Genomic DNA, 25793 nt, shown 5'->3' with positions numbered 1-25793 from the left:
ATTCCAATTGCCATGCATAGGAAATTTGTTTCCTCTTTTTTCTTTTGCCAAGTATCTAAATACATTCATACACAAAATAATATCCCCTTCTCTTTTGGGTAGTGGGCGCCCAACACCTTCTAGAAGCTTTTACATTTGTTCATGACAACATGAAAAAGGCTCATTAAGAATTTTCAATAAAATTCTTATGAAATGAAATTAATCCACAGGGCCCAATTAAACTAACTTGGCCGAGTGGGTTTAAGTCATCAAATGACCTTGTCAAAAAATTTATTGACATTCATTTCATCCTATGTCCAAAAGGACAAAAATACCCTTTTGACAATTTTCACAAAACTTGTCTCGTTCTTGTTTTGACTTAGCTTCTAGTTTAACTATTCCTACTCAATATGATTCGTGACAGTGACCTCATGGATCCAAATGAACAAAGCTTGAGCTAAATACTTGGACTCAAAAGTTCACAAACCTTTTCCAAGCTTAGCTTAATGTCAACTGACTCCACTAAAGAGTTGACACTGAAAATCTCTCGGTTCAAATGAATTTATTTTCTACTCAAGAATTCAACCTAATTGTAATGAGTGGATCCACAGAATATTATCAGTGTTTTCCCTTCATGAATATCATCAGCTAGTTGGGATTTACAAAATTACCATTTTACCATTCTAGTTGTTATTTCCTCAACTCCTTTGTCGCTTGTAAATAAGTTAGAAACAATGTATTGACGAGGAGCTAACAAGTCACATTGTTTCATCCAAAAGAGTCAGGAATCAATTTGGACACTGGCCAGTTCATTTATTCACATTCCGAGGAACAAAGCATGAGGTGATATACATTGCATTTCAGCAATCTTGTACATGAATTCCATATTTATGAGAACTTCACAAAGTTACTCATGACATTCTTACAACTTAGTACTTCACCAATAGGCCCTATTCAGAATCACATAATGAGTCCGAACTCTGACTTTCTCAAATGAGAATACGTAAGCTGTGAAATGGCATGTCTCATTTCAGGATTAAGGTAAGCACGATGCAATTCATACGTAGTGACTTCGAGACATAAGAGATTAAATGGTTTGTTCTTATTTTGTCTCTAGAAGTGCACTGGTCAATTCAGTACCTTTGGAAGATACCTAGAAGAACTATAGAGTCTCCAACTGTCAATGCCCCATAACCAGACATCATAGATTCTCTTAACAATCGTACTAAGGTCAATAGTCCTTTGACCCTTAGATTGCGAATATATCGTTCTAAGCAAACTACGAAGAGTTTGTTCATGCAAATCTACATTTGTCTATTCATAAGTTGTTAAGTTTGTGTATGGACTAAAGACTAATGTTTTATCATAAAGCTTCAAACAGACAACGAAGAATAAATGAACGTTTCAACTTTTTATTAATGAATAAGCAATTACAAGCAAGAGTCTTCGTGAGACTTTATTACATCAAATGTACGAAAGTAAAGGCTACAACTCTTCTTGTGGGCACCATTGACAACAAACCCGCACTTGACTCAAAGAAGATGTGTGTAGTCCTTCATGCCTAATCCTTCTCGATGTTGGTCGAAGACCTTGTTCGCTAGGGCCTTTGTGAATGGATCTGCTAGGTTGTCCACCGTTGAGATCTTCTTCACTTCCACGTCTCCGCGCTGCACGATCTCTCGAATTAAATGGTATTTCCTTTCAATATGTTTGGAGCGCTTATGGCTTTGAGGTTCCTTTGTGTTGTTACGGTGTTTTGTTGGCGTTATTTTTTAGTGCAAGTAGTATGGAAAGATGTCGGGTGTTATGTTTCATCTTCTGGATTGACATCTTTCCTCGTGTGTGCAGACAGTATTTCAGGCAAGTTTCCAGTTTCGTCAGTTTGCTTCGCTGGCGTCTTACTGCAGAGTTATTGCCTCGCTGCTGTCTTCATTACAAGATATCTGCCTCGCTGGAGCCTTCATTGCAAGATATCCTTTGCTGCTATCTTCATTGCACGAATATTCACTTTGATGTGTCTTTACTTTGTGATATTCGTTTGAGGCCGGGTAAGGAAACCCGAGATACCTTCCAGGATTGTACAGCTGCTATAAAAGCCATGCGTTCTCCCTTAGCAGCCTTGACGCTTGATCAAAATACCTAGAGCTCCTAGACGTGCAAGACCGGCGGATTGGGAGGCTTTGTGTTTTGATAAGAGCGGTGTAATTCCTCAAACACTATTCCAGAAAGATTGAGTGTTTGTGAGATTTGGGTTTTGTGTTCTCGTGATTGAAGGTTCACGAACTGTTGAAGACTGAAGGTCATCCGAGCCAGGAGGTTGCTCGAAGGGTGGAATTGAGACGGAGCTCAAACTCAGGGGGAGTCCCTGTCTAGGTGATCACTGGTAGTAATAGTCTCTAGGTTTTATTGATTTGTTGATTGTAATCAGATATAAACCTTGTGTGTACTATTGACTACAAGATAGTGAAAATCCTTTCCACTGGCAGCGTGCCCCCAGATGTAGGTGTGTTTCACCGAACTGGGTAACCATATCGTGTGTACTTTGTTCTCTGCACTGTTTTGTTGTTTATCCATATCTGTGTTCAAGCAAGTTGTCGGACACATTGTCAACACATTGTGTGCGACATCTTGTGTTTGCGACTAATCAGAATTTCAATTGGTATCAGAGCAGGCACCTTTATCTCTTTGGTGGTTTCCTGGATTTTTTTTTCTGATTTCATAATATGGATAGTTCCCGAGAGGGAGGTTCTGTCAATCGCCCTCCAGTACTCGACGGAACCAACTATGGTTATTGGAAGGCACGCATGACTGCCTTCATGAAGTCCCTTGATAGCAGAACCTGGAAAGCAGTGATACACGGCTGGGAAGCTCCTGTCCAGGCTGATGACAAAGGAGCCCCTATTGGTGCAAAGCCCGAAAAAGACTGGACTCCTGCTGAAGAAGAGGCGGCCCTTGGTAACTCACGTGCTCTAAATGCTATATTTAATGGGGTCGATACAAATGTTTTCAGGTTGATAAATACATGCACTAGTGCCAAAGAGGCCTGGGAAATCCTTGTTGTTGCGTATGAGGGTACCACAAAGGTCCGTGAGCAGAAGCTTCAATACCTCACAACCAATTTTGAAGCCCTTACTATGCTTGAGGATGAATCTGTTGCTGAATTCAACATTCGCATCCGAGACCTTGCCAATGAATCCTACTCTCTTGGGAAACCCATGACCGACGAAGATCTTGTTCGGAAAACTCTGAGAGCTTTGAGTCCCAGATTCAAAATGAAGATCACGGCTATTGAAGAAGTCCATGACCTCAAAAACTTGAAGTTTGATGAACTTATGGGGTCTCTCATGACATTTGAGCTCTCCCTGCCCAAGACAGAGAAGAAACACAAAGGGGTGGCCCTAAAAGGCTCTATTCATAAACAAAAGGATCAGGTATACTCAGATTCTGATAGTGACATTGACGATACTATAGCTATGCTTGCAAGAAATTATAGCAGGGTCATGAAGAGATTCAACCAGATGAATGGAAAAATGTCTCACAAGATGTTAAGGACAAGTTGCAACAAAGATTCCAGAAGGATGCCAACCCTCACAGGAACAGTGATAGCGGTGAACGACCTGGCAAAGGCAAAGGCATTCAGTGCCACGAATGTGAAGGTTTCGGACATATTCAAAAGGAGTGTCCTAACTTCCTCAAGAAACAGGAAAAGGGGTACAACGCTACCTTTTCGGATGAAGATAGCGACTCTGATAAGATAAGTAATTTTGTGGCCTTTACTGCTCATGAGTCTACTGATAAATTTGGTGAATGCTCTCAGAAAATTGTTCTAGATGGAGAACTATCTGACGATGCCATGAATGACGCATACAATACCTTGCACACCAAATGGGTTGAGGAGTCTCAGATTCTCGACAAACAGAGTGCTCTTATTCTCACTCTGACTGAAGACAAGGCAAGGCTTCTAGAGACGATTGTGGATCTTAAGAAGGAAGTCAGTCGGCTGAATGGAGAGCTGGATCAGATGACTAAATCAGTCAGGATGCTGAACTCCGGCACCGACAGCCTTGATAAAATTCTCACAGTTGGAAAGCCTGCAAAGAACATGAAGGGGCTTGGGTATACTCACGGTGCTTCCACGTCTCAGACTACTTTTGTCCCTCAAAAGTCTGCTGTTGGAAAGCCTGCAAAGAACATGAAGGGGCTTGGGTATACTCACGGTGCTTCCACGTCTCAGACTACTTTTGTCCCTCAAAAGTCTGCTGCCCAGATGCCGCAAAATATGTCTCAGACATCTGGTCGTGACAAGTTCCAGAATCAGCATCAGCAACATCCTTATAGACCAACCAGGTCTCTTGTCAACAGACCTCGTTGGGTCTGCCATCACTGTGGACGTAGGGGTCATATTCGGCCATTTTGTTATCGTCTATATGGGAGGAATCTTCATCGGCGTCAATCATCCCATAGGCAAGCTCAACCAAGTCGTTCCCCCTCATCTCGTATGGAATGGAGAGTGAAAAATGAGTCATATCGCGCCAACATTGCTTACACCTCTCAGCATGCCTTCACTGGTAACGATTGGTACTTTGACAGTGTTTGTTCTCGACACATGACAGGTGACCAAACCTTTTTATCCAACATAAAACCTTACTCTAACTGTCATGTTACTTTTGGTGATGGAGTGAAGGCCAAGATTATTGGAAAAGGTCAACTTAATTATCCTGGTTTGTCTTGCTTAACAGAGGCTTTGTTGGTTGAAGGTCTCACTGCTAATCTTATTAGCATTAGCCAACTTTGTGACTTGAGCTTACATGTTGATTTTACTCGTGATGAGTGTGTTGTGATAAATGAGGAACAGGTTGAGCTTATGAAAGGAACCAGGACTCCGGACGACTGTTACATGTGGTCCCCGGTCAAAGACTATCAAGTCACCAAGTGTCTCCTGTCCAAGGCAGATGAAGCTAAGATAGGAAAACAGGTTCAGAAGTCGCACAAGATGGTGCAACATCTTACCACTTCACGTGTTCTGGAGCTCCCACACATGGACTTGATGGGTCCTATGCAAACTGAAAGTCTTAGTGGAAAAAGGCAAGTGCAAAGAGAAAAAGGAGAAAGCATAGAAGGAATAGCTCTTGAATTTTCTGCCCCCATCATCCCACAACAAAATGAGGTGGTTGAAAGGAGGAATCGGACCCTTCAGGGAATGGCTCGAGTGATGATGCTTGCCAAAGACACTCTTCTTCTCTTAAGGGCTGAAGCGATCAACACAGCTTGCCATATTCATAACAGAGTTACCATTCGTCCGGGCTCTACTGTAACTCATTATGAGATATGGAGGGGAAGAAAGACATACGTCAAGTACTTCCATGTCTTTGGCTCTGTGTGCTACATCCTTGCTGATCGGGATCCTCGTCGTAAGCTTTATCCCAAAAGTGATGAAGGTATCTCTCTTGGGTATTCCAGAAATAGTTGTGCTTATTGTGTCTTTATCAATCGCACCAAGTTTATGATGGAGTCTATAAATGTGGTTGTTAATGACGTTTATGATGATTTTGAAAGTGCTGATGATGAGGATGAAGTTTTATCTAGTAGCACAGATGTCAGGACAGATGTTGGTGACAAAGTGGTCGACATTGTGACTGAAGACGATTCTCCTCGTGATAAGTCGTTCCCTGACAAGGAGACTGAAGCTGTGCCTCAAAGATGTGCTCCTTCTACAGTAATTCAGAAAAATCATCATGTTGAAGAGGTCATTGGTGATATTGAAGATGGGATACGTTTTATTGGAAGCCTTTCATATCCCACCACCAGCCGTCTAGATATTGCTTACTTAGTTGGTGTGTGTGCTCTGTATCAAGCTAATCCTAAAGTTAGCCATCTTTCTCGGGCTAAGCGCACTGTAAGGTACATCTCTGGAACTGCTGACTTTGGGCTCTTATATTCCTGTGATGCTACTTCTACTCTTGTGGGATACTGTGACATTGACTGGGCAGGAAGTGCAGTTGATAGAAAAAGCATCTCAGAGTCTGAATATATTGTAGCTGATAGCAGCAATACTCTACCCTTGTGGTTGAAACAAATGAGTGATGAGTATGGTGTTGGCCAAGATGTCAAGACATTGTTCTGCAACAACATCAGTGGTATGATTATCTCTAAAAATCATTTAGCTGACATTTTTGCTAAGGTTTTGGATGTTGATAGTTTTGAAGATCTTCGGTCCTCACTTGAGCTGTGTGTTGTTGTTCAATAGCAATTACTGGGTCTAGGCCAGTATCGTTTTTTGAGGACCTTTGATTATTGGAATTTCGTCTCTTTCTATTCATGGGCCCATTTATCTGGTTTTGGCTCATTCGACGCGCGTACAGGGCTCTTATGCCAGTTTGGTTCATTGTTTGGGCTTCGTACTTGCTCTGGCCCAGTTGCTCTCCTTTGGTTGTTCGGGAAAACTCTGCCACTCTCTGCCTTGATTTCTTGTTGTATATGCAGCCATATTTTTTGAGCTTGACTAATCTCTTGGCTCAGTTTATCTCACGACGATGTTTTGGACTTCTCTGGTTCTCAGCTCTTGCTATTGACGATTTTCTGGTTAGTGTAACCACTCTTTGCTTCATGTTATTTCGTGGAAGTTATCTTGCAAATTTTGTCAGAGTGGTTGGAACAAGAAGCGGGAAGAGAACTTCTACCATGGTGAAAAAGAAAGTTATCGTGAAGGAAGCCATAGAGTTTCAGATCACCCAACGTGGTGTTCGTGTTAAGGGGATGTCCTCTAGGAAGAGTGCCGATGGTCAGGCCGGAGGTGCTCAACCTAAGAAGACTCTCCCTACAAGAGAAAATATTATTGCCAAGAAGAAGGGTGTGATGATTGCTCCAAGGAAGGCTGTTTTGTCAATCCAAGATGTCATTGGGTCTGTCTCTTCCAGGCATCGTCTGTTGATCTCTACGATGAAGATGTTCCCTCCTAAGAACAGCGTTCAGTTTCTCCAAGTGAAGCTCCTCTTGTGTGGATTCAAGGTTCTGTCCCTACTCCCCGTGTTGATTGAGAAAGAAAAGGAGGTTAGGGATGTTGATGTGATTGATGAGAACCCAGAACCTAGTACTATGTATGAAGATGTTGTGGAGAGTGATTGTGATAACTTGGGATCTCCTCTTGTTTCCTCTGATCCCCACTTGCTGTTGTTATCATTGGATTTCTTGGTGCTTGCAATCCGGCCGGTGAGAAGGATGTCGCACACGATGTCCTTGCATCTTTCGTGAAACTGAGGTAGTAAGTGTGCCTCCTAGCGATTCTTCTATGGAGATAGCAGAAGAAGTTGTTAGAGCTGGTTCCTCTCTGTTATATGTTCGAGTATGCTTCATGATATTTTTCTCATGGGCCCATTTTTCTGGTTGGCCCATTCGACTGTTTTGCCGGGCTAAAATGCCATTTGTTCTTTTCTTGGGCCTGAGACGGACCATGGCCCTTTCCTTGCTACAACGTCGTTTTACTCCTTGCCATGCTCTTTTACATGCAGACGGCTATTTTTTTCGAGAGAAGCAGGGAAGTTACCTCTTGTTCAAACGTTGATTTTTCTTGCGTTTCTTCACTGGTTTTGTGGTTTATTTCCTTTTTTTTTGCGCTTTCACCCCTCTCGACGGTTATTTGTGTGACAGTTTTGTTCAAATTCCTTTCAAAATGGTTGGAACTAGAAGTGGGATCAGCACTACCTTTCCTCCCAAGAAAGAGAAGACCGCGATGAAGGCGAAAGATGTTAAATCAAAGGGGCCTGGGCTGGAGAGTTATAGACACGGTGTCCGGGTTCGAGGTTTACGATCCAATAAACGCGCCGATGGTCAGGCCGGAGGTGCGATTACTGGGTCAATTCCTCCTGAGAATCCATCACTCTCCGCCGCAAGAAGTGTAACGCTCAAGAAAGCCTATCTCTCGATCATTGACATTACTGGGGAAGTAAGCTTCAGCAGGTCTTCTGAAGAAGAAGAAGAAGAAGAAGAAGAAGAAAGAAAAGCGAGCCTGTGAAGAAGGGTTTTGAACAAGAAGAAGCTGAGACAGAGGATTGTTGAGAAAGAAGTCACTGTCATCCTGGACAACATTTAGGAAGTAGAGGTCTTCTGTCGCTACTGTTGTCGCCGCCGGTGAATCTTTGAAGGTTGCTGTTATTTCCGAGATTGTGCAGAGTGACATCCTCAAGACTCTTATTCAGAAAGTCTCTGCTCTCAAAGAGTTTTCTAAGACTTCTTCTCCTCGGAAAGCTGCTTGTGAGGTTCTTATTAAGGTGATGACCTCTCTTTCTGGTACTAATGGTGCTTCTACCTCACAGCCGGCACAGACTGTTCAGCCTGCTCCAAAAGATGAAGAGAATAAAGTTGAAGATGAGGATGAGGAAGAAGGTGTGGTCAATAATGGTGAATAGGAAGATGAAGATGACGATAATGAAGGTTCTGGAGGGACTCCTACTTTCTAGAGTCTCTCTGTATTTGGTCTCTTTTAGTTGTTGATGCTCTGGTTGATACACTCCTTGGCTTCTCTTGGTGATCAGCCTCTGCTCTCCTCATCGGTATGTGTATTCAGACTATGTTGTTTGTGGTTTCTAACTGCTGGTCGTTTTTGGTTCTCATCTCCTTTATCAGGTTGTTGTTCCTCCCTCTGTGTTGGTCGATCCTTGCCTTTGGTATCTTTTTGAGGCAATCAGGGGGAGAGGCGTCATGAGGTCACTTTTTTGACTCTCTTTCTGGGTATGACGCTTGTATGAGAACTGGTCCTGGAAGTGCTTGCCTAAAAAATAGCCAAAGGGGGAGATTGTTGTTACGGTGTTTTGTTGGCGTTATTTTTTAGTGCAAGTAGTGTGGAAAGATGTCGGGTGTTATGTTTCATCTTCTGGATTGACATCTTTCCTCGTGTGTGCAGATAGTATTTCAGGCAAGTTTCCAGTTTCGTCAGTTTGCTTCGCTGGCGTCTTACTGCAGAGTTATTGCCTCGCTGCCGTCTTCATTACAAGATATCTGCCTCGCTGGAACCTTCATTGCAAGATATCCTTTGCTGCTATCTTCATTGCACGAATATTCACTTTGATGTGTCTTTACTTTGTGATATTCGTTTGAGGCCGGGTAAGGAAACCCGAGATACCTTCCAGGATTGTACAGCTGCTATAAAAGCCATGCGTTCTCCCTTAGCAGCCTTGACGCTTGATCAAAATACCTAGAGCTCCTAGACGTGCAAGACCGGCGGATTGGGAGGCTTTGTGTTTTGATAAGAGCGGTGTAATTCCTCAAACACTATTCCAGAAAGATTGAGTGTTTGTGAGATTTGGGTTTTGTGTTCTCGTGATTGAAGGTTCACGAACTGTTGAAGACTGAAGGTCATCCGAGCCAGGAGGTTGCTCAAAGGGTGGAATTGAGACGGAGCTCAAATTCAGGGGGAGTCCCTGTCTAGGTGATCACTGGTAGTAATAGTCTCTAGGTTTTATTGATTTGTTGATTGTAATCAGATATAAACCTTGTGTGTACTATTGACTACAAGATAGTGAAAATCCTTTCCACTGGCAGCGTGCCCCCAGATGTAGGTGTGTTTCACCGAACTGGGTAACCATATCGTGTGTACTTTGTTCTCTGCACTGTTTTGTTGTTTATCCATATCTGTGTTCAAGCAAGTTGTCGGACACATTGTCAACACATTGTGTGCGACATCTTGTCTTTGCGACTAATCAGAATTTCACTTTGAGTTAGCGACAGCCCCACTATTATCACAATAAAGGGTCATGGGCTCGTCGACGTTTGGAACTACTTCCAAATACTTAAGGAATTTTCTAAGCCATACAACATCTTTGGATGCTTCACAAGCAGCCACATATTTTGCTTCCATTGTGGAGTCAGCAATGCAAGATTGTATTTGTTGTCAATGGTGCCCACAAGAAGAGTTGTAGTCTTTATTTTGAACATTTGATGTAATAAAGTCTCATGAAGACTCTTGCTTGTAATTGCCTATTCATTCATTAATAAAGTTGAAACGTTCATTCAATCTTCCTTGTCTGAAGCTTTATGATAAAACCATAGTCTTTTAGTCCATAAACAAACTTAACAACTTACGAAGAGACAAATGTAGATTTGCATGAACAAACTCTTCGTAGTTTGCTTAAAACGATATATTCGCAATCTTAGGGTCAAAGGACTATTGACCTCAGTATGATTGTTAGAAGAATCTATGATGTCTGGTTATGAGGCATTGAGAGTTGGAGACTCTATAGTTCTTCTAGGTATCTTCCGAAGGTACTGAATTGACCAGTGCACTTCTAGAGACAATATAAGAACAAACCATTTAACCTCTTATGTCTCGAAGTCACTATGTATGAATTGCATCATGCTTACCTTAATCCTGAAATGAGACATGCCATTTCACACCTTAGTATTCTCATTTGAGAAAGTCAAAGTTCGGAATCACTATGTGATTCCGAACAAGGCCTATTGGTGAAGTACTAAGTTGTGAGTCTGTCATGAGTAACTTTGTGAAGTTCTCATAGATATGGAATTCATGTACAAGATTGCTGAAATGCAATGTATGTCACCTCATGCTTTGTTCCTTGGAGTGTGAATAAATGAACTGGCCAGTGTCCAAATTGAGTCCTGACTCTTTTGGATGAAACAATGTGACTTGTTAGCTCCTCGTCAATACATTGTTTCTAACTTATTCACAAGCGACAAAGGAGTTGAGGAAATAACAGCTAGAAGGGTAAAATGGTAATTTAGTAAATCCCGACTAGCTGATGACATTCATGAAGGGTAAACATAGATAATATTCAGTGGATCCGCTCATCATAATTAGGTCGAATTCTTGAGTAGAAAATAAATTCATTTGAACCGAGAGATTTTCAGTGTCAGCTCTTTAGTGGAGTCAGTTGGCATTAAGCTAAACTTGGAAAAGGTTTGTGAACTTTTGAGTCCAAGTGTTTAGCTAAAGCTTTGTTCATTTGGGTCCATGAGGTCACTGTCACGAATCACATCGATAGGAATAGTTAAACTGGAAGCTAGGTCAAAACAAGAACGAAAATAGTGAAAAGGGTATTTTTGTCTTTTGAGACAAACGATGAAATGAACGTCAATAAATTTTTGACAAGGTCATTTTATGACATGTTTCACTCGGCCATGACTTGATCATTGGGCCTTGTGAATTAATTTCATTTGATAAGAAATTTATTGAAAATTCTTATTGGGCCTTTTCATGTTGTCATGAACAAATGGAAAAGCTTCTAGAAGCCCATTCTAGAAGACATAGGCGCCCAACATACCCAACCAAGAGAGAATATTTTGTGCATAAATGTATCAAGATACTTGCCAAAAGAAAAAGAGGAAACAAATTTGCATGAGGATGCTATATGGAATTCGGCCAAGTGAGAGACAAGGCAAGGCCTTGAACAAAATTGGAAACAAATCAAGGCTTCTAGAAGCCTTGAGTTGGCCGAGTGTCTCAAAGGGAAAAAGAGGAAATTGCTCATGAATATGTGATATTCTATAGAAGAGGAAACTACCTTATTCAAGGTGAGACCTCTCCTATAAATAGGAGCCTCATTTCCTCACATTTCATTCATCCAAGTTTAAGAGATTTGAGAGACTCTCTCTCTAGAACTTTGGCCGAAAATCCTCTCTCTCTCTCTCTAGTTTATTTTCGATTATTTCTTGTCTTGGCACCTAGGTCCTCACTCGACCTAGTGTTTAGCTCTGCGACTTCGAGACTCGTTCTCAAGTCGTAGTGTTTAAAAGTGCCCACTCACTGATTCCTTCTTTTCGAGTGATTTAGTGATAGAAACTTTCGTGGTTGCTCGAGGTGCCGAGGAAAGAAAGAGAGACGTGCTGCGAGGGGAGACGAGCGTTGCAACTTTCCAAAAGCTTCTACAAGGTTCAAGCTTCAAGAAAGGTTAGTAACTTTAATAGCTCATATTAGTTTTTATTTACATGTACATGCTCTTGTCTAGGTTAGTAAAAACTAGTTTTACTTTAAAAGAAAATTTTTAAAATTCCGCCGCTTAACGAAGAGTTAAACTTTTTCTTAAACCCTAGATCGATTCCAACAAATGGTATCAGAGCTATGGTCAAAGGAATGCATGTGCATGTTTTTTAAATTATGAGCTTGAAAATCGTTTTCGAAAGTTTACTAATTTTGTGACAAGTTAGAATTGTAATGTTAGATTTTTTTTTAATTTATTGCTCATACCTTTAAATTAAAAACCATGTTGATTTTCTATGAGTTTGGGATGATGTTAAAACATATTAGAATCAGTTCTAAAAGTTTTTAATTTTTTATATTGAAAAACGTGTTTTAAAGGTTTGAGAATTTTCGAGTAAAATTTTGTGACTAGTTTTGTTATCTTGCTAGTTTCTTATTTTTACTTGAATCGTTTTATGCTTGTTGTTATTTCTTTTATGCCTGGTTATTACCTTGCTAATAAAACACAAATAAAAGCTTTAAACAACATCTTAAAACGTTCCGTTACACTTGATTCTTTTTCGCACCTAAGTAGGACCAAGCTTTAATTTATTTCTTTTTCTTCGAGCTGGAGTAAACCCGCATTAAAAGTGGCATACCTCTCTGCTCAGAAATCGAAATTTGATGATTCTTGAATCAAATTAAAGCTCTGTCTGTCCTCTGTCCAATGCCACCGGTTTCGGCTGAAAAGGACATCGGAGCCGCCAGAAATGGCAATTTTACTCCGAGGTACGCGGCTGTCTGAAACTCCAGTTTTTAGAAATCCGGATTTTCAAACCCCACTACCATGAGTTATAGAACTCTAATGAGAAAATTTTCTTGAGCAAAAATGTTTTTCATATGATTATAAACATGATGTGTAAAGATTAAAAGTTTTGATTTTTGAAAGATTAATTGAAATTGAATTTTTTTCAAAACTAGTTTGAATTTTGAAAAACCGTTTTCATTTTCAAACTTGAAAATATTTTGTCATCCAAATCAAATAAGTTTTCAAAATGTTTTCAAAACTATATCTATATCACATATGTTCAAAATCTATATGCTCTTGAAAATTTGAGTGGGAGGTCTCCTTGTAGACAAGCCGAAAAATAAAAGGATGTGTAATCTCAAACTTTCAAGTGTTCGAGTGAGTTGAAGTTCACACTTCCCTCACGCACTTTCCCGAAATAGAAAATAGGAAAAGATCGAGTATGTACCTTGTGCCTTTATGCACTAATACTGCTCTGAACATGTCGATCTAGGATTCTCTTCTAGTTGTCCGCTCTGTCGCTCTCTAACTAGGAAATTTGTTTCCGAACTTATAAGAGTCGATGAACCAACTCCAAAAACTAAGTGGGAGGGTTATATTCGTTGTTTGTAACCCGCGATCCCCAACACTAGTGAAAGATGCAATAACGTGGGACTAAGAGCCGCTCTTGCGACCCTCACTTAAATGTGAGTACTCCAAGGCGTTATTGCTTCGATCATTGCTCAATGAGCTACGTCCGAGAGTGATGCAATGATGGCAAGGCCTCCCCTTGGGGGATTGTTTTTCAAAGCTGATCTTTTGGACTAAGTGGTTGGTTGCACGCTTAGGCTCAATCCCTAGTATCCTCCCTTGAGGCTCTGTGAAAGGATGTGAGTGATCAAACCAATTTACAAGGTGGCTAGTCAAAATAGATGTATTGACATCTTGGCTTAGCATTAATGATGTGTCATTTACTTATAAATGGAGATTTTTTGCGGCCTTCTCTTGAGGGAGTAAATTATCGTTTGGTTTATAACACCTTTGGATTTTACAAAAGTCTTAATGAAACTTAAATCCTAAACCAAAGACTAATCATAAACTTGTTTCAACTTAAATAGGCAATATGTCTCTCAACCATCTCTCAATCTTTATTTCCTCGATCAAACTCGAAAACGAAAACTACGTAGATTCAAAACGTAACCTCGACATAATACCTACCGTCAACAAGCACAAATGGGTACTCACCACCCCGTGTCCTCCTCTGACGAATGATGATTCAACTCAAGAGGACAATGACGCCTTAGCGGCCTGGCTTCGATCTGATGAGATTGTGAGGTGCTATATATTGGCATCTATGAACAATGTGCTGAAAGAGCAACATCGTGACATCGAGACTGCCGCTGACATGCTCTACATTCTCCTTAAGATGTTTGGAGGGCAAAGGCGTCAAACAAGGCTACAAGCAGTCCGACGGTTTATGAACTGTCGCATGAAGGCTAGGACTCCTGTTAGGGACCATATGATGCTGATCATTAGTTACCTAAATGAAGTGGAAATCCTAGGATCTGAGATTGATGGGAAGAATATCATAGATATGATCTTAGAAACTCTCCCCGAGTCTCTTGATACCTTCATGCTGAACTACTCCATTACAAAGCTAAAGTACACTGTTACCAAGCTTATGGAGGAACTTCACACTGCTGTAGGTTTCACTAAGAGAAAAAGGAATCAAGGAGAGGCACATGCTACTGAGTAAAAAGCCTCCGCCTCTGGAACTGTGAAGAGACCTTACAAGGCCAATAAAACGAACTGTCCTGCCTATCTCAAAGCAAAGGAACATAGTATTGTACTAGTTACCGAAGCATGCTTAGTAGCTGATAATGTATCAACGTGGATTCTTGACTCCGCTGCTACTGACCATATTTGTTGTTCCTTGAATGGTTTCAAGAAAACCAAAAGCTTAGAGGAAGGCGAGTTCTGTTTCAAATGGGGTGATGGGAGCCTGGTGTCTGCAAAGGCTGTGGGATCCGTGACGCTGTCTTTTGAAGACCGCACTTTAAACATGAATGATGTTTATTTTGTTCCTACCTTTGGGAAGAACTTAATATCCGTTGCTCGTCTTTGTGAGCAAGATTATTGTTTAAAGTTCATAAAGAATGGAATTCGTATTTCGTTCCCTGATAATTCTTTTGTCACTAATGCATGTATGAAGAATTCTCTTTTCTACATCTATCCCACTCAGCCTTCTCTTTTAGACACCGAAATAGATAACGATCTAATTAGGGAGCCAAAGAGGATCAAACTTTCTGAATCCTCCGATCTAACAAAATCAACATACCTCTGGCACTTGAGACTTGGTCATATCAGTCTAGATAGGATTAAGAGACTTGTGAGGGATGGTCCACTCCAAGCCTCTGCAATAGGTTCACTACCTACTTGTGAATCCTGCATAGAAGGAAAAATGACTAAGCGACCTTTCTCCGATAAGGGTCGAAGAGCCACTGAGTTGCTGGAACTAATACATTCTGATGTATGTGGTCCGCTCAACCAACAGGCACGTGGAGGATACGAATACTTCGTTACCTTCACTGATGATTACTCAAGATATGGGTTTGTCTATTTGCTTAAACACAAATCCGAGACCTTTAACGTATTTAAGGTCTTTAGGGCTTTAGTGGAAAAGCAAACTGGCAAAGTGATCAAAACCCTTCGATCTGATCGAGGTGGTGAGTATATGTCTGGAGAGTTCGATGACTTTCTTAAAGAAGAAGGTATCGCTTCTCAGCTTACCGCACCTGGCACACCTCAACAAAACGGAGTGTCAGAGAGAAGAAACCGAACTCTTATGGAGATGGTTAGATCAATGATGAGTTACTCATCACTCCCGCTTTCCTTTTGGGGATATGCCCTTGAAACAGCCGCCTACATTCTGAACCAAGTTCCGTCTAAAACGGTTCCTGGTACTCCTTATGAACGATGGACTGGCCGTAAAGTGAATCTTGGCCGCATCCGAATTTGGGGTTGCCCTGCACACGTGCTGAGGCAAAAGACTAGCAAGTTGGCTAGTAGGTCAGAATCGTGCCTGTTTGTAGGATATCCGAAGGAAACCAAAGGTTTTACTTTCTATAGTCCCGAGGACGATAAGACTTTCGTTAGCACGAATGCTCGTTTCCTTGAGGAGGACTTTATGAAGGATGCGAAACCTAGAAGCAAAATTGTGCTTGAAGAAAAGTTGGGTGAGGAAGCTTCTACCTCATCTGTAAGAACTGTTCTTCCCCAACTGAAACACAACCTAACTCATCAGAATCTCGTCAAGTAGTACTTAGACGTAGTGGGAGGGCTACTCAAAAGCCTGACAGGTACATGTCTTATGGAGACTCTCTTGTAGCCGTCTCCGACATGGATGACCCTGTTTCCTATAGCCAAGCGATGGCTTGTTCTGAATCAAACCTTTGGCTTGACGCCATGAAAGTTGAAATGCACTCGATGTATGTCAACAAAGTCTGGAAACTTGTAGACCTTCCTGAAGGGATTAAACCCGTAGGGTGTAAGTGGATATACAAGAAGAAAAGGGGTCCTGATGGGAACGTCGAGACGTTCAGAGCACGACTTGTGGCAAAGGGTTATACCCAACAAGAAGGGATTGACTATGAAGAAACCTTCTCGCCAGTCGCGATGCTTAAATCCATCCGCATACTCCTATCCATAGCTGCAGCTCTCGACTATGAGATCTGGCAAATGGATGTCAAGACAGCCTTTCTGAATGGCAATCTTGACGAGCGCATTTACATGGCTCAACCAGACGGTTTCGTGGATAAAGGTCAAGAGACCAAGGTTTGTGAGTTGCTTAAATCCATTTATGGACTAAAGCAAGCATCTAGGTCATGGAATATTAGATTCGATGAAACTGTAAAGAGCTTCGGCTTTGAACAGTCAATAGATGAGCCTTGTGTTTACAAGTTAATACACGAAGGCAAGGTTGTGTTTCTGGTACTATATGTCGATGATATACTACTCATTGGTAATGACGTGGGTAAGTTATCTGAGGTTAAGGTCTGGCTGGCAAAGCAATTCGATATGAAGGATCTAGGAGAAGCCGCATACATTCTGGGAATCCAAATCTTTCGAGATAGGAAAAACCGGACCCTGTCGCTCTCTCAAGCATCTTATATTGATAAGGTGATGGATCGCTTCTCGATGCAAGACTGCAAGAGGGGTCAAACACCCTTTAGGCATGGAGTTTCACTCTCTAAGGACCAGTCTCCCAAGACTGCACAAGAGATTGAAGACATGAGGAAGATTCCTTACGCCTCTGCCGTAGGAAGCCTCATGTATGCTATGCTTTGCACTAGACCTGACATCTGTTTCGCCGTTGGCGTAGTTAGCCGTTTTCAATCCAACCCTGGACCCGAGCACTGGATTGCTGTTAAGCATGTTCTTAAGTATCTTCGAAGAACTAGGAACTTGATGCTTACATACTCAGGTACTGACTTGACTATGACGGGATATACCGATTCCGATTTTCAAGCGGATAAGGATTCCAGGAAATCCACTTCGGGATCTGTGTTCATCCTTAATGGTGGAGCTGTTGTGTGGAGAAGTATTAAGCAATCTTGCATTGCTGACTCCACAATGGAAGCAGAATATGTGGCTGCTTGTGAAGCATCCAAAGAGGCTGTATGGCTTAGAAAATTCCTTAAGTATTTGGAAGTTGTTCCAAACGTCGACGAGCCCATGACCCTTTATTGTGATAATAGTGGGGCTGTCGCTAACTCAAAGGAACCTAGAAGCCATAAGCGCTCTAAGCATATTGAGAGGAAATACCATTTGATTCGAGAGATCGTGCAGCGCGGAGACGTGAAAGTGAAGAAGATCTCAACGGTGGACAACCTCGCAGATCCATTCACCAAGGCCCTAGCGAACAAGGTCTTCGACCAACATCGTGAGGGATTAGGCATGAAGGACTACACACACCTTCTTTGAGTCAAGTGGGAGTTTGTTGTCAATGGTGCCCACAAGAAGAGTTGTAGTCTTTATTTTGAACATTTGATGTAATAAAGTCTCATGAAGACTCTTGCTTGTAATTGCCTATTCATTCATTAATAAAGTTGAAACGTTCATTCAATCTTCCTTGTCTGAAGCTTTATGATAAAACCATAGTCTTTTAGTCCATAAACAAACTTAACAACTTACGAAGAGACAAATGTAGATTTGCATGAACAAACTCTTCGTAGTTTGCTTAAAACGATATATTCGCAATCTTAGGGTCAAAGGACTATTGACCTCAGTATGATTGTTAGAAGAATCTATGATGTCTGGTTATGAGGCATTGGGAGTTGGAGACTCTATAGTTCTTCTAGGTATCTTCCGAAGGTACTGAATTGACCAGTGCACTTCTAGAGACAATATAAGAACAAACCATTTAACCTCTTATGTCTCGAAGTCACTATGTATGAATTGCATCATGCTTACCTTAATCCTGAAATGAGACATGCCATTTCACACCTTAGTATTCTCATTTGAGAAAGTCAAAGTTCGGACTCACTATGTGATTCCGAACAAGGCCTATTGGTGAAGTACTAAGTTGTGAGTATGTCATGAGTAACTTTGTGAAGTTCTCATAGATATGGAATTCATGTACAAGATTGCTGAAATGCAATGTATGTCACCTCATGCTTTGTTCCTTGGAGTGTGAATAAATGAACTGGCCAGTGTCCAAATTGAGTCCTGACTCTTTTGGATGAAACAATGTGACTTGTTAGCTCCTCGTCAATACATTGTTTCTAACTTATTCACAAGCGACAAAGGAGTTGAGGAAATAACAGCTAGAAGGGTAAAATGGTAATTTAGTAAATCCCGACTAGCTGATGACATTCATGAAGGGTAAACATAGATAATATTCAGTGGATCCGCTCATCATAATTAGGTCGAATTCTTGAGTAGAAAATAAATTCATTTGAACCGAGAGATTTTCAGTGTCAGCTCTTTAGTGGAGTCAGTTGGCATTAATCTAAACTTGGAAAAGGTTTGTGAACTTTTGAGTCCAAGTGTTTAGCTAAAGCTTTGTTCATTTGGGTCCATGAGGTCACTGTCACGAATCACATCGATAGGAATAGTTAAACTGGAAGCTAGGTCAAAACAAGAACGAAAATAATGAAAAGGGTATTTTTGTCTTTTGAGACAAACGATGAAATGAATGTCAATAAATTTTTGACAAGGTCATTTTATGACATGTTTCACTCGGCCATGACTTGATCATTGGGCCTTGTGAATTAATTTCATTTGATAAGAATTTTATTGAAAATTCTTATTGGGCCTTTTTCATGTTGTCATGAACAAATGGAAAAGCTTCTAGAAGCCCATTCTAGAAGACATAGGCGCCCAACATACCCAACCAAGAGAGAATATTTTGTGCATAAATGTATCAAGATACTTGCCAAAAGAAAAAGAGGAAACAAATTTGCATGAGGATGCTATATGGAATTCGGCCAAGTGAGAGACAAGGCAAGGCCTTGAACAAAATTGGAAACAAATCAAGGCTTCTAGAAGCCTTGAGTTGGCCGAGTGTCTCAAAGGGAAAAAGAGGAAATTGCTCATGAATATGTGATATTCTATAGAAGAGGAAACTACCTTATTCAAGGTGAGACCTCTCCTATAAATAGGAGCCTCATTTCCTCACATTTCATTCATCCAAGTTTAAGAGATTTGAGAGACTCTCTCTCTAGAACTTTGGCCGAAAATCCTCTCTCTCTCTCTCTAGTTTATTTTCGATTATTTCTTGTCTTGGCACCTAGGTCCTCACTCGACCTAGTGTTTAGCTCTGCGACTTCGAGACTCGTTCTCAAGTCGTAGTGTTTAAAAGTGCCCACTCACTGATTCCTTCTTTTCGAGTGATTTAGTGATAGAAACTTTCGTGGTTGCTCGAGGTGCCGAGGAAAGAAAGAGAGACGTGCTGCGAGGGGAGACGAGCGTTGCAACTTTCCAAAAGCTTCTACAAGGTTCAAGCTTCAAGAAAGGTTAGTAACTTTAATAGCTCATATTAGTTTTTATTTACATGTACATGCTCTTGTCTAGGTTAGTAAAAACTAGTTTTACTTTAAAAGAAAATTTTTAAAATTCCGCCGCTTAACGAAGCGTTAAACTTTTTCTTAAACCCTAGATCGATTCCAACAGTATTGTCGGCCCGTCTCTGACCAACGAGGACAAAGGCATCACTTCGACCCACGTGATCGGCGCGAGGCCTCGAACGGCGAAACCTTGCCTCGGCAATTGGCCGGCCCACACCAATGGCCGACCCAAGGTTCAGTCGGCCAATGGCCGGCCCAATGCTCAGCCAGCCAGTGGCCGGCCAATGGCCGACCCAAAGGCTCACTCGGCCAAGGGGTTGCCCAAAACACCCCTTGGTTGCCTATAAATAGAGAGATCCGCCCTCTCCCAAAGCTAATCCAATTTTGAGTCCCGAAGCACTGTCGAACTCATACTTCACTCGTTTCGCTCATCTTTGGCCTCTCACCCTCTACAACCTCTACACTCCACCTCAATCCCACTAATGTTGAGCGTTGGAGAGGTAAACAGAGGCACCCCCTTTGTTTCCCCTTTGTAGTTCACGTGTTCTTTCTTCCTTTTCAGGTGCTTGGATGAACTCAAGGGTCATTCACACCTAAGGGAAGACTCGGGATACCGAGTCCGACACGCTCGAACTGAAGCGAGGCCATTTGGTCCGGCCTTGGGCCTAACCGCTTCCGGTTTCTAAATCGTTGTCCGAAAACGAGCGACAACATTTTGGCGCTAGTAGCAGGGGATCTCTCAACCTTGGCAACACTCTGCCTTCCAACTTCTTTCCTCGCATTCTGCAAGACTCTCGATAGATGAGTCTCTTTCCGGCCACCTCCGTGGGCACCCGAGCGACTAGCTCCGAGTACGACCTCAAGAACCTAACACATCGTCTAGGAGGGCAACCTCGTGACAACGAGAGCCAGCCCCAAGACCCGGAAAATGACCGGAGGCCAAGCTCCGAGAGGACACTCGAGGGCTTGCCGAGCTCCTAGACCGCCCCGGCGTCGACGGGGCGCTTATCGCCGACCTCCTTGGCTATGGTGTCGAGGACCACGTAAACCACGACCAAAGAGACCCCAACAACGTGGCAAGATCAAAAATCGACGAGGCCAACCTCGACCGCGCTATTCACGAAAGTGAACGCACACGCACGCCTTTGAGGAGACTCCCTCAGGCAACCACGTCGAGACATCAATCGTCGAGTGAACAAACACGTGCGCCCTCGAGGGGACACCCCCGAGAATCCACATCAAGACAAAGATCGAGCAATGTTCGAGGACGCTCAATCTCAAGGTCCCGAAAGGGACGCTCAATCTCAAGGTCCCGAAAGGGACGCTCCAAAACCCTTGTAGAGACGACGACATCGATGATCGCGGTGTCCGTCAAGGGCATCGCCTGAATGATGTACCCTTGCCAAGGGTGATAGGAATGGCCGGCGGAGACTTGAGAGACCGCCTCAATTCGGCCAGCGCAGACTTGAGAGACCGTCTCAATTCTCGAAGGGAGTGTCATGGGAGTGACTTGAGGGATAAACTCAACGCCCGACGCGAGATCGCGAGAGAGGTCGTGTTGGGACACCAACCACCCAATGTTTTTAATCGAGCGCCCAACAAGAAGCGCGTTGCCGCACTCGTCGCACCGGCCGTCGGTCCCGACTCGCGAAGGACGAGGAGTAGAAATGGTCAAGCCCCTAACAACCGTCCTTCTCCGACCCCAAAACAACCCTTCGTCCCTCTCAATACAACACCCGACCGGATCCTTAGCTTACACAAAGAGAAGCTAGGATCTCCGCCTCTGATGAAGAGGGACCCCACAACGCGGGATATGAGCAAACGGTGTGAATATCACCAAGACCACGGACACGTGACAACTGAATGCTACCAACTTAGGAAGCAAATTGACTCCCTGATTCGAGGCGGGAATCTCGAAGAGTTCGTGGAATGCGCTAGCAAGGTGACAACCCCGACTGAGCGCCCGACTCGTCAAAAGAAAGAGAGCGTCGTTGCCGCTACAATAAGCCCCACCACAGGCAATGTTTCAGAAACCTCGAGCATGAGAGAAGTGAGACGATGAGCGCGGTTCATTGACTAAAGAACAAGCTCGCACCATTCGCGCCCGCGACAAACACAGTTTTCGCCGTTAAGTTCATGCCTGAACTTGCTCAACTTTGTAATCGCTTTATTTCAAGCACATTGTTTTCTTTTCCTTAAAAAGGGCAAGTTCCAAGGCAAGCTGTAAAAACTTCTTCATTGCAATAAAAGTTGTTCTACCCATTGTAACGTACTATTGTATACCTCCAACACGAGAGTTTCTTGGTCTTCGTCTCACAAACACAAACTCGGGGGGCTAATGGGGAGCAATATTGAGTGAAACCGAGACCGTAAAAAAAAACAAAAAACAAAAGTATAACGAAGTCTCAAGGGGCCGATGGTTAGGTCGTAGGTCTCGAAGAGAGACAATATACACACATAACTCCTCGAGTTGAGTTCGCTCCTTGAGTTAAGTCCCGAGTCCACGACTCGACTGATAAGTCCTCGTGTCGACTCTACGCATGACTCCTCGAGTTGAGTTCACTCCTCGAGGTGAGTCTCGAGTACACGAGTCGACCGACAAGTCCTCGTGTCGACTCTACGCATGACTCCTCGAGTTGAGTCCCGAGTCCACGAGTCGACCGACAAGTCCTCGTGCCGACTCTTCACGTGACTCCTCGAGTTGATTCCCGATTCCACGAGTCGACCGACAAGTTCTCGTGCCGACTCTTCACGTGACTCCTCGAGTTGAGTTCACTCCTCGAGTTGAGTCCCGAGTCCACGAGTCGACCGATAAGTCCTCGTGTCGACTCTACACATGACTCCTCGGGTTGAGTTCACTCCTCGAGTTGAGTCCGGAGTCCACGAGTCGACCGATAAGTCCTCGTGCCAACTCTTCACGTGACTCCTCGAGTTGACTTCAGTCCCAAGTCCACGAGTCGACCGACAAGTCCTCGTGCCGACTCTTCACGTGACACCTCGAGTTGAATTCACTCCTCAAGTTGAGACCCGAGTCTACGAGTCGACCGAAAAGTCCTCGTGTCGACTCTACACATGAATCCTCGAGTTGTGTTCGCTGCTCGAGTTGAGTCCCGAGTCCACGAGTCGATTGATAAATCCTTGTGTCGACTCTACGCATGACTCCTCGAGTTGAGTTAACTCCTCGAGTTGAGTCCCGAGTCCACGAGTCGACCGACAACTCCTCGTGTCGACTCTACGCATGACGCCTCGAGTTGAGTCCCGAGTCCATGAGTCGACTGATAAGTCCTCCTGTCGACTCTACGCACGACTCCTCGAGTTGAGTTCACTCCTCGAGTTGAGTCCCGAGTCCACGAGTCGACCGACAAGTTCTCGTGTCGACTCTACGCATGACTCCTCGAGGTGAGTTCACTCCTCGAGTTGAGTCCCGAGTCCACGAGTCGACAGATAAGTCCTCATGCCGACTCTTCACGTGACTCCTCGAGTTGAGTTCACTCCTCAAGTTGAGCTCCGAGTGCACGAGTCGATCGATAAGTCTTCGTGTCGACTCTACACATGACTACTCGAGTTGAGTTCACTCCTCGATTTGAGTCCCGAGTCCACGAGTCGACCGATAAGTCCTCGTGTTGACTCTACACATGACTCCACGAGTTGAGTTCACTCCTCAAGTTGAGTCCCGAGTTCACGAGTCGACCGACAAATCCTCGTGTCGACTCTACGCATGACTCCTCGAGTTGAGTTCGCTCCTCGAGTTGAGTACTGAGTCCACGAGTCGACCAATAAGTCCTCGTGCCGACTCTTAACGTGACTCCTCGAGTTGAGTCCCGAGTCCACGAGTCGACCGACAAGTCCTCGTGCCGACTCTTCACGTGACTCCTCGAGTTGAGTCCCTATTCCACGAGTCGACCGACAAGTTCTCGTGCCGACTCTTCACGTGACTCCTCGAGTTGAGTTCACTCCTCGAGTTGAGTCCCGAGTCCACGAGTCGACCGATAAGTCCTCGTGTCGACTCTACACATGACTCCTCGGGTTGAGTTCACTCCTCGAGTTGAGTCCGGAGTCCACGAGTCGACCGATAAGTCCTCGTGCCAACTCTTCACGTGACTCCTCGAGTTGACTTCAGTCCCGAGTCCACGAGTCGACCGACAAGTCCTCGTGCCGACTCTTCACGTGACACCTCGAGTTGAGTTCACTCCTCAAGTTGAGTCTCGAGTCTACGAGTCGACCGAAAAGTCCTCGTGTCGACTCTACACATGAATCCTCGAGTTGTGTTCGCTGCTCGAGTTGAGTCCCGAGTCCAGGAGTCGATTGATAAGTCCTTGTGTCGACTCTACGCATGACTCCTCGAGTTGAGTTAACTCCTCGAGTTGAGTCCCGAGTCCACGAGTCGACCGACAACTCCTCGTGTCGACTCTACGCATGACTCCTCGAGGTGAGTTCACTCCTCGAGTTGAGTCTTGAGTCCACGAGTCGACCGACAAGTTCTCGTGTCGACTCTACGCATGACTCCTCGAGGTGAGTTCACTCCTCGAGTTGAGTCCCGAGTCCACGAGTCGACAGACAAGTCCTCATGCCGACTCTTCACGTGACTCCTCGAGTTGAGTTCACTCCTCAAGTTGAGCTCCGAGTGCACGAGTCGACCGATAAGTCTTCGTGTCGACTCTACACATGACTACTCAAGTTGAGTTCACTCCTCGATTTGAGTCCCGAGTCGACGAGTCGACCGATAAGTCCTCGTGTCGACTCTACACATGACTCCTCGAGTTGAGTTCACTCCTCGAGTTGAGTCCCGAGTCCACGAGTCGACCGATAAGTCCTCGTGTTGACTCTACACATGACTCCGCGAGTTGAGTTTACTCCTCAAGTTGAGTCCCGAGTTCACGAGTCGACCGACAAGTCCTCGTGTCGACTCTACGCATGACTCATCGAGTTGAGTTCGCTCCTCGAGTTGAGTACTGAGTCCACGAGTCGACCAATAAGTCCTCGTGCCGACTCTTCACGTGACTCCTCGAGTTGAGTCCCGAGTCCACGAGTCGACCGACAAGTCCTCGTGCCGACTCTTCACGTGACTCCTCGAGTTGAGTTCACTCCTCGAGTTGAGTCCCGAGTCCACGAGTCGACCGATAAGTCCTCGTGTCGACTCTACACATGACTCCTCGAGTTGAGTCCCGAGTCCACGAGTCGACCGATAAGTCCTCGTGCCGACTCTTCACGTGACTCCTAGAGTTGAGTTCAGTCCCGAGTCCACGAGTCGACCGACAAGTCCTCGTGCCGACTCTTCACGTGACTCCCAGATTTGAGTTCACTCCTCGAGTTGAGTCCCGAGTCCACGAGTTGACCGACAAGTCCTCGTGCCGACTCTTCACGTGACTCTTCGAGTTGAGTTCGCTCCTCGAGTTGAGCTCCGAGTCCACGAGTCGACCGATAAGTCCTGGTGTCGACTCTACGCATGACTGCTCGAGTTGAGTTCTCTCCTCGAGTTGAGTCCCGAGTCCACGAGTCGATCGAGAGGTCCTCGTGTCGACTCTACGCATGACTCCTCGAGGTGAGTTCACTCCTCGAGTTGAGTCCCGAGTCCACCGAAAAGTCCTCGTGCTGACTCTTCACGTGACTCCTCGAGTTGAGTTCACTCCTCAAGTTGAGCTCCGAGTGCACGAGTCGACCGATAAGTCTTCGTGTCGACTCTACACATGACTACTCGAGTTGAGTTCACTCCTCGAGTTGAGCTCCGAATCCACGAGTCGACCCATAAGTCCTCGTGTCAACTCTACACATGACTCCTCGAGTTGAGTTCATTCCTCGATTTGAGTACCGAGGCCATGTGTCGACCGATAAGTCCTCGTGTCGACTCTACACATGACTCCTCGGGTTGATTTCACACCTCGAGTTGAGTCCCGAATTCACGAGTCGACCGATAAGTCCTCGTGTTGACTCTACACATGACTCCGCGAGTTGAGTTCACTCCTCGAGTTGAGTCCCGAGTCCACGAGTCGACCGACAAGTGCTCGTGTCGACTCTACACATGACTCCTCGAGTTGAGTTTGCTCCTCGAGTT

This window comes from Urtica dioica, chromosome 8 (assembly GCF_054948205.1).
Source record: "Urtica dioica subsp. dioica isolate 48M chromosome 8, U.dioica_male_clone48M_v1_H2, whole genome shotgun sequence".
Lineage (NCBI taxonomy): Eukaryota > Viridiplantae > Streptophyta > Magnoliopsida > Rosales > Urticaceae > Urtica > Urtica dioica.
This window is presented reverse-complemented; position numbering follows the sequence as displayed.